This window comes from Suricata suricatta, chromosome 5, assembly GCF_006229205.1.
Source record: "Suricata suricatta isolate VVHF042 chromosome 5, meerkat_22Aug2017_6uvM2_HiC, whole genome shotgun sequence".
Lineage (NCBI taxonomy): Eukaryota > Metazoa > Chordata > Mammalia > Carnivora > Herpestidae > Suricata > Suricata suricatta.
In genome coordinates, this window is record NC_043704.1 from 119,253,654 (window position 1) to 119,264,058 (window position 10,405).

Genomic DNA, 10,405 nt, shown 5'->3' on the forward strand with positions numbered 1-10,405 from the left:
GAAGAAGGTATAAACAAAGGAGAAACCAGTGTGCTTTAAGTACAATGTTAGGGACTTATTTTATATCACCATTTCTGCACGTTAAATACTTTACAGATGTCTTAGTATTTAATACAACAATCTTATAAGTATTATTATCCCTATTTTAAGATAAGGAAACCTGAAAAAGAACGATTAAATAACTTAAGGTCACACACTGAACATGAGTCTCTGGTAAAGACACGGGGTGGGGGGGGGATTTTTCTCCTCTTCCTTGCACACTGTGGGACACTGGCCCAAGGGTGGGAGCAGTATCCTCACTCCCCTGATTGCTTCTTCCAGATAATTGCTCCTCTTTCCTCAAAAGCTCTGACCTCTGGTGCCTGTTGTCAGAGTAGATTAAATATTCCCCTTTGTTGAATCAACTCTAGTCCCTGGGGGTCTTGAAGAGTTTTGTTCCCTGTTACTCTTTGCAAATTCCTGGTAATCTCAAAACTCACATGACTGATCTTGCCAATAACCTGTCAGCACCTCAGCTGCCTGTCTTCGGTGATCTTGTCCTTCCACCCTACCTGCGCCAGAGGCCAGCTCGCTGCTGTGCAAATCCGCTTCCACTCCTTCCTGAGCAGACGGCGTTTGCCCTCGTCCTTCACAGTTGGGTGTGGCATCATAACTGAGTTCTGCGCAAAGGAACAGGGGAACCGCCCGTGTAGTTCTCCGCTTTCTCCCTCTCATTATCTGCCAGCCAGATGGAGAGGATCCAAAGGAGAATTCTGAAGCCCTAGAATAGCACTGTCCAGCAGAAATGTAATGTGGGCCACATATGTGATTTTAAACTTTCTGGTAGCTGCTTTTTAAAAAATGTTTATTTATTTTTGAGACAAAGAAAGAGAGAGAGAGCATGAGCTGGGGAGGGGCAGAGCGGGGGTGGGGTGGAGGATAGAGGGTCCGAGGGGGCTCTGCCCTGACACCAGCGATGCCCAACAATAGGCTGGAACTCATGAACCATGAGATCCTGACCTAAGCCAAAGTCAGATGCTTACCTGACTGAGCCACCTGGTGTCCCTGGTAGCTGCTTTAAAACAGTCAGTAAGAAACCTGTGAAATTAATTTTAATAATACATTTTACTAAAGCCAGTACATCAAAAATATGATTTCAACATGTAATAATGTAAAAATTATTGATAAGGTGCAGCTGGCCCATGAACAACATGAAGCTAAGGGTGCTGACTCCCACATAGTTGAAAATCTAAGCATAACTTTTGTCTTCCCAAAACTTAACTACTAAGAGCCTACAACCGACTGGAAGCCTTACTGATAACATAGTTAACACATATTTTGAATGTTATATGTATTATACATTCTTTCAGTAAAGTAAGCTAATGTAAGAATGCTATTAAGAAAATTATAAGGAGGGGTGCCTGGGTAACTCAATCAGCTGAGTGACTGACTCTTGATTTCACCTCAGATCATGATCTCATGGTTTATGAATTCAAGCCCCATGTAGGGCTCAGCCCCGACAGCCCAGAGGCTACTTGAGAGTCTCTCTTTCCTTCTCTCCCTGCTCCTCCCCTGCATACATTCACGTGTATGCACATTCTTTTTCTCTCTGTCCCTCAGAAATAAGTAAACAGTTTTAAAAGTTTTTAATGTTTATTTTTGAGAGAGAGAGAGAGAAGCAGAGAGAGAGGGAGACAGGATCCGAAGTGGGCTCTATGCTGACATCAGATGGCCCAATGTGGGACTCGAAATCATGAACCATGAGATTAGGGAGATCTGAGCCGAAGTTGACACTTAACCTACTAAACCACTCAGACACCCGACATTTTTTTTAAAAAAGAAAATTATAAAGAGAAACTACATTTATAGTACTATCTGGTAAAAAAAATCACATGTAAGTGAGCCCACACATTTCAAATCAATGTTGTTCAAGGGCCAACTGTATTTTATATTCTTTTTTTACACTAAGACTCTGAAATCTGATGTGTAATTTATACTTTGAGCACATATCACTTCAGATGCTAAGTTTTCATAAAAATACTTGATCTCTATGTACGCTGGTCCCTCCTCATCTGTGGTTTTGCCTTCCATGGCTTCAGATACCCAAGGTCAATCAGGCCAGAAAGCAGATGGTTCTGCTTCTGAGGAATCATTAGGTCAAGAGTGGATGGATGCTACACCGTAATGTCTACATCATTTGCCTTGCTTCATCTCATCAGATAGGCATTTTATCATCTCACATTGTCACAAGAAGAAGGGCAAATACAATACAATAAGATATTTTGAGAAAGAAAAACCATATTCACATAACTTTTATTGTTATGTGTGTTATATTGTTATCATTCTTCTATTTTATTGTTAGTTCTTGTTTTAATCTCTTATTGTGCCTAATTTATGAACGAAACTTTATCCTAGGTATGCCAAGGAAAAATCATAGTATATACATGTAGGGCTTGGTACTAACTGCAGTTTCAGGCATGGGTAAGGAGGACTACTGTAGTTTCATAAAGTAGATGGATGTATGCAATTGTTCCAAGCATTCTCTCAACATTTTAAATTAACTAAGCATAAATAAAAATTTAATTTTATCTTCTTAGTGCACAGGTCACATTTCAAATGCTCAGTATTGGAAAGTGTGGCCCTAGAATTAGAGCTGTCATGGAAAGAGACTACAGTGCACCAATTCTCACTCCTACCCCGTCAACAAGCATAAGACTCTGGGTGACAGCAAGCAGTAAGCCTTATGTGCGGAGCCACTAAGATTTAGGGATTGTTTGTTACAGAACCTAGCCTGACCAATACACCAACCTCAGCCACCAACCCTGTTTAGCCATTGTTATTACCAATATTTCTGGCTCCACTGTAACCTCCATTCCCATTTTCCTCCCCTCCTCATTTCCTATGCATTCAGCTCCTTTTCTCTAATATTGAAACTCTAACAATTTGTCAGCCTCACTTTCTTCCTCACCCATGGGATCTCATCCTCTGATTTTTACTTCCTTGCATATGTGCTCATCTCCCCTGTCCCTGCTTCCTTCCATTGTATTTTCCTAGAAAAACCCCTCCTGGGGTTGAGTCCACCTTCTGGTCTGCATTCAGTGAATGTGGACACACAGAATCATGCTGACTTGCCTCACTTTATTTATTTTTATTTTTAAAGTAGTTTGGGGCACCTGGGTGGCTCAGTCAGTGAAGTGTTCAACTTTGGCTCAGGTCATAATCTCCCAGTTCATGAGTTCAAGCCCTGTGTCAGGCTCTGTGCTGACAGCTCAGAGCCTGGAGTCTGCTTCAGATTCTATGTCTCCCTCTCTTTCTGCTCCTTCCCCACTTGTACTCTCTCTCTCTCTCTCAAAAATAAACATTAAAAAAAGTTTTAATGATTTTAATTGAAGTATAATTTAAAAAAAATTTTTTTAAGTAGTTTATTGTCAAATTAGTTTCCATACAACACCCAGTGCTCTTCCCCACAAGTGCCCTCCTCCAACTCCACCACCTCTTTTCCCCCCTCCCCCTTCAACTCTCAGTTTGTTTTCAGTATTCAATAGTCTCTCAAGTTTTGCGTCCCTCTCTCTCCCCAACTTTCTTTCCCTCTTCCCTTCCTCCTGGTCCTCCATTAGGTTTCTCCTGTTCTCCTGTTAATTGAAATATAATTAATGCAGTGTTATATTAGTTTCTGGTGTAAATATAGTGATTCAACAATTCTATACATTACTCAGTGCTCATGATGATAAGTGTATTCTTTTTTTTTTTTTTTTGTATTTTAGAGAGAGAGAGAGAACATGTGCATGAGTAGGGGGAAAGGGGCAAAGGGAGAGACAGAGACAGAGATAGAGAATCTTAAGCAGGCTCCACACGTAGGACAGAGCCTGACACCAGGCTCAATCCCACAATCCTGGGATCATGACCTGAGCCAAAATCAAGAGTCGATGCTCAACTGACTGAGCCACCTAGGTTACCCACAGTATGTGTATTCTTAATCCTCTTTACCTATTTCAACCATCTCACCTTACTTTAAGTTAATGACCAGATACTTCAATCAGGTGTTTAGTAATGCTGAGAGTCCTCCAACATTTCCTTGTTAGACTGCTCTTTCCAATTTTTCTTCTCTTTAGTCCTCTACTTCTCCTATGTCTCCTCTTTATTAGCTTCTGACCCCTACCTGTTTCCAAGGAGAAAATAGCAGCAATCAAAAGAGTAGTTCCATGCACTTCTACCACACCAACCAACCTTCGTACTGGGATCCCATCCTCTCTTACTTTTCTTTTTTGTTAAATGAACTCTATGCCCAAAGTGGAGCTCAAACTTACAACCCCAAGATCAAGAGTCACATGCTCCACCAACTGAAATAGCCAGGTTTCAGTTGGTGGAGGGGGTTTGCTTTAAATCAAACATGTAGGGACTAGAATAATTGCATCACTAGATCTAATATTCTCTATTTTCTTATTTATAAAATGAATGTAACTTGGAAGTTTCTACCAATCTTGCCAACTTATCAAGCTAACACATTCAATCTAATTTGGATACTGTCCATGAGGCAGATGTGTGTGTGTGTGTGTGTGTGTGTGTGTGCGCAGAAAGGACCATTTAGGGCTCAGTATCAAACTCTATGGTTTGGTATAATCAACAAACTTCCTTATAATTCCAGTAAATTTGGAGGAAACCCAAAAAAAGAGCAAAATCTAAAAATCAATGAGCTGTTTCACTGAAGAGTCTTTGCTTTCTTTAGAAGTGGAGGTCTTCTGGGGGTACCTGGGTAACTCAGTTGGTTAAGTGTCTGACTCTTGATCTCAGCTCAGGTCTTGATCTCAGAGTCATAACTTCAAGTCCCACGTTGGGCTCTGCACTGGGCCTGAAGACTACTTAAAAAAAAAATAAGTGGAGGTCATCCAGCCCTTAGAGTGTGAAGTGGATTCCTCTGTAGACCTTAGAGTAGATGGAAGCTTATCAGGCTACCCTTCAGCTAGAACAGTATTTGTGCATGAGTGGAAGCAGTTGTGCTCCCACATTCTCTTAGAAGACTTGAGACCTTCTTACTTAGATATTTAATATGACACAAAGATGTAAAGAAAACACAACAAATGCTCAGATATCTACCATCACTTATTAGTGAAGTCCCTTGTGTCCCACTTCCAATGAACAAAGTATATAGGACTTCTTCCACTGAAGAGAGAACGTAGCTAAATAGAACCAACTTAACAAGGAAAGGATTCAGGGCCACCTGGGTGGCTCAGTCAGTTGAGTGCCTGACTTGATTTCCACTCAGGTCATGATCAGGCTAGGCACTGAGCGTGGAGCCTGCTTAAGATTCCCTCTCTCTCTCTCTCTCTCTCTCTCTCTCTCTCTCTCTCTCTCTCTCTGCTCTCCTTCCCCTCTTAAAACAAAAACAAAGGCAAAAACAAAACAAGGAAAGGGTTCAATGTACCATACACCCATAAATATTAACTGAATGGGAAAGGACATCAGAACTTTGCAGAGATGTTTACAGGAGAAGGTTAAGGTGAGTTGTGATGGCAGGGGTGAAAATATTTGGTACGCTGTCACATGGAAGAATAAGGTAACTTCTGCCCCATGCCAGTGTCTAGCCCAACTTGACATAGGGCTAGATGTTGGATGCAGTCCAATACCAGCATGCTTGCCCTAACACACAGGCAACCTCCAAACTGGTTTATTTCTTCAGCCTCCAGTTCATCTGACTCATTTTCTATTTGGGGTCTAGAAGCTGGGTTTCAAACCAGATCCTTGGTCTAACCTCTGGTCTAGCTCTCTTTTTCTTTTTCATGATTGCATTTCTCCTCTTAGAATGCAACCTTCTAGCCCTCTGGGTCAATCCCCTGCAGGTTTGCCAGGACTCACCAAAAGAACCTGGACTTGGAAAAGAAACTGGGGCCAGAGAATGTGAATTGCAGGCAGGTAGGTTTTAGCTCCATGAAGTGAGAGAGGCTCCCTTGGAAAGCAGGGGCCCTGTCACTGGGCATGTGCAAGGGGTGGCTGAAGGGCCACCTCTCTTAATAGAGTGGAGAGAACTCCTTACCGGGAGGGGGTTGAAGGCCATCACCTCAAAACTCTCCCAAGGGCCAAAGAACTGACACTACAAGGTGGTCTAGGACCAGCCAACAATAATAGTCTTTATGTTGATGTACACTTTGTATCTTAGAAAATAGTGATGGTATTCCAGATTTAACCATTTTGAGCCTTCTTCAGTTGTAAAAATCAGGAAAATAAAACTACCACACCACAGTGTTGTAAGAATTAAGAGATGTTTGCCTTGTGAATTGTAAAGCACTTGAAAATGTAAATGTAAATGTAAATTGTTGACAATGGTTACCTTCAGGGAGTGGCCTTGAATAATGGTGCGAGCGTAGCCTGAGCACGCATTACTTTCGCAATAGCGTGTGTTTTAAAGTATGACATATGGCATAGACTGTGCAATTACACATGAATCAGCAGATACATTCCAGTCATTCTCCCTTTCAGGAGGACACTTAGCCATCATGTTACCATATAGGTTAGCATCATCCTATGCTATTAAACATTCTTTGATAACATTTCTATAAGGATGAAAAGAGATGTATTTAACTGTTTCATTATTGTGGCTGCGTGGGTTGTCTGGAGTCTTTCCATATTATACACAATACTAGGATGAATACTCTTGTGTCTCTTTCTTTCCTTTCCTTTTTTTTTTTTTTAAGTTTATTTATTTATTTTGAGAGAGAGAAAGACAGAGCACAAGAGTGGGTGAGGGGCAGAAAGAGAGGGAGAGAGACGGAATCCTAAGCAGGCTCTGCACTGTCAGCCCAGAGACTGATGCGGGGCTTTAACCCATGAACTGTGAGATCATGACCTGAGCTGAAGTCAAGAGCCAGATGTTTAACCAATTGAGCCACCCAGCACCTCCTCTTGTGTCTCTTTCTGAGTATTCCCTTAGGATGGCTTCCTAGAGGTAGAATTGCTAGGCCAAAGGGAAAGCATATTTTCCTGGCTTCTGACTCTTTTTTTTCTTAATTTTTTAAAATATGTATTTATTCTTAGAGAGAGAGAGAGAGAGAGAATGAGCAGGGGAGGGGCAGAGTGAGAGAGGGACACAGAATACAAAGCAGGCTCCAGTCTCTGAGCTGTCAGCACAGAGCTGGACACGGGGCTTGAATTCACAAGCCATGAGATCAAGACCTGAGCCGAAGTCAGACGTGCCCAACCAAGTGAGCCACCCAGGTGCCCCTCCAGGCTTCTGATTCTTATTACCAAATAGCCCTTCAGAAAGATGGTGTCAGTTATGCTTCTGCCAGCAACGTATTATCAAAAAAATTGAAGTCCAACACACTGAAACAATGGAAACCTAAAATGAATCACAGCAGCTGGATGATGTCTCTGTCATATAACCCAGGAAACTGAGTTGGGAAGAGATATTCATGGGCTCGTTCTTGGCCTGTAAAAAAGTCTTACTTTACTCAAGCCTTGTCCTCTGTAAATGACCTCAAGTGCTCCATGTTTTATCTACCCAGGGAGAAGCTCGTTAGTCAGATACACCTTCTCCACCCCGGGGAAGCTCACTCAGGCACCCCTTGGCATGAGCTGGAGAGGACCCCTTCCCTCCACTTCACCTGGACCCACTTTCTCTGAGCTAGGCTGATGGAGCAGGCTGACAGCCCAGATAGCCCAACCTGACTCTTGTGCAGTCTGCAGCTAGTGTGAGCCCCTTTGCTGCCTGTCTTACTGTCCTTCCCCCCACCCCCACCCCCGCCAAATCATCTGAAAACTGACTGAGGGTCAAGCCCTGCATGGGAGCAGAAGCCCAGATAGCAGGAAGCCCAGCCATTTCTCCTTCGCCTTCCCCTTGTGCAGAATTGGAACCCCTTCTCTGCTTGAGGGTTTCAAGAACCTGGGCCCAGCCTTACCAGCAATACCAACAAGATCAGCATTTTCTCCCCTACTTCCCTCCAAGACCTGGAGGAAATGAATAAGAATTCTTTTCATGCTTTTAAGTATTTTGTTGTTGTTGTTGCTCTTGTTATCAGAAGTCAAATCTAAAGCAGAGAGGAAGGGAGGCCTCCAGAAAGTCTCTGACCTCCCATTTCTTTAATAGCTTATGGTTTCCAGCTTGTACTGTAATCTTTTAACATTTCCAAGCTAAATAGTGGATGAAGTGGTAGGGGTGAGGTAGTGTGTGTTGGGGAGAATGTATCACTTCTGAACAGAAGAGAGAAGGAATACACTTGTAGACCAGTGAAAAAGACCACTGGACTCAATACACTAGGGGTCTTCAAAATACCATTATCCATCATAGCCCCCAAGTGGAGGAATCCCCATATCTACCTGCAGAAGTGATAAGTAAATTACATTATGTGTGTGTGTGTGTGTGTGTATATGTATGTTGTATAATATGTATATGATATATATGTATTTATATATGTATATATGTGCATATGTATGTGTGTGTGTGTATATCTATATATCTATATATATATATATGAAACAATGGAAATCCCAAATAAACCATAGCAGCTAGATGGTATGTATGTTTTTTTCATGTAATGGAATACTACACAGCAATTAAATGGGACAAAGTACTTTCAAAACACAGAACATGGGTGGCTCTCAAAAACTTAATGTTGGGTGAAAGAAGCCTGACACAGAAGAGTACATATTGTATGACCCCATTTATATAAAGTCCAACAACAGGCAAGATGTAACTAAAGTGTTTAGGGATCCCACGGGCAGTGTTTTATTAAGAAAAGTAAGAAGTGATTTCTATAAAAAAGTAGTGGTTAACTCTGGCAAGACAGAGGGAGAGTTGTGTTTAGAAAATGGTATGAGGGGGCCTCGGGTGCTGGCGATAAGCTATTTCTTGAGTTGGGGGTGGGTACATGTATTTTTAGTTTATATAGTAAGTCTTTAAGCTTGCATTCTTATGTTCTGTGCATTGGTAGGTATGTGTTAAAGAACAAAATTCAGCTGAGTACATTTGAAGATCTAATTGGCTTTGTTAAGTGATTCATGAATCAGGCCGCACCCCCGCTACAAACAGAGGGGAGCTTCAAAGAGGTGGACAAAATAGAAGGTTTTTATAGGAAGGAGGCTGGAGCAAGGACATTATTAGCAGAAGAAAAGAAAGAACAGTTTCTGGAAAGTTCACTTTCCCTTGGGGTGAGGGGGACAGAGGGTCTTATGCAGATGACCTCATTTCTATTTGGGGGGACAGGGAAGACCCGTGTGCGGGTTACCTCATTGGTGCTAACCGGAAAATCCCTAACTGGTTAAGTCTACATTTCTGGGGGAGGTTGGAAGTGCAATTTGGTTAAGTATTAAATCCTGGTTTGGTGACTTGGTCTATTGTAAGTGGTTCCATCTTGGGCTTGTGGGGTTCTTTTTAATAGTGTGTTGTTTTTCAGATGAAAAACTGTACCCATGTATTTTTGTGTCTGTGTGTGTTTACAAAGATTGAGATCAGTGTTTTCTGGAATCAATCACTAGTTGATGCAAACATTCTGTATTTGCAGTGTATGATGTGTATCTGTGATGTAGATTGAGGACCCTCTATGCACCTTGTGAGGCCACTGGTGGAGGACAAGCAAGACTGTGTGACTGGGTAGAGAAACATGAAGACCAAGACAACTACTGAGTCACAGAGCTGTTTGCATGCATATCTATTTAATCTTCTCAAAGATTGGGGCAGCCAGAACCACAAAAGAATCATTTCAGTTTAAAAGGTAGAGGATAATCTCTTACAAAGAAATTAGTTGAAGTCAGATAGCCTGAGCAAAATCTGCTCAAGCTTTGGGAAGAAATAAATGAACTAATTTGTAAAGTGCCTGATACTTGTACATAATAAATGGTAGGCGTATTCTTCTCATTTAACTCATGAAATTGCAGAGCCTGGTTTGGGTTGGACTCCCCCAGCCAGCAAGGGGGAGGATCACAGATTCAAACCCAGGCATGTTTCTCTCGAGCCCAGGGTGCCCCCACCTGCCCCATCATAACGTAAGTATTCTGTAGGAGCTCGGGGGAGGGAGCATGGGTAGGAGCAAAGGCATGTCACAGAGTGTGACACTGGAGCTGACTGTTCTAGAAGAGGCACAGAGTAGCCTAGGAAGTATAAAATTTCATAGAATCACAGGGGAATGGTGGGTGAATGACTGAGTCACTGAACTTAGCTAAGTGTCAGGTTCCAGGAATTAAGGCAAGAGGAGTTCCCCCACTTATTCCAAGTGTTATTCCGGGGATTGAAGGTGAGTATATTTGAAAGTTCTTTACAAACTGTTCAGCATCATGCAGATGTAAGATTGTGTGTGTGTGTGTGTGTGTGTGTGTGTGTGTGTGTCCCAGGAAAATTTAAAACTTGGTTGGGCACCTGGCTGGCTCACTTGATGGAATGTGTGACTCTTGATCTTTTAATTAAAATAAAGCTTGGCTTACATCTATAGGTAAAAGG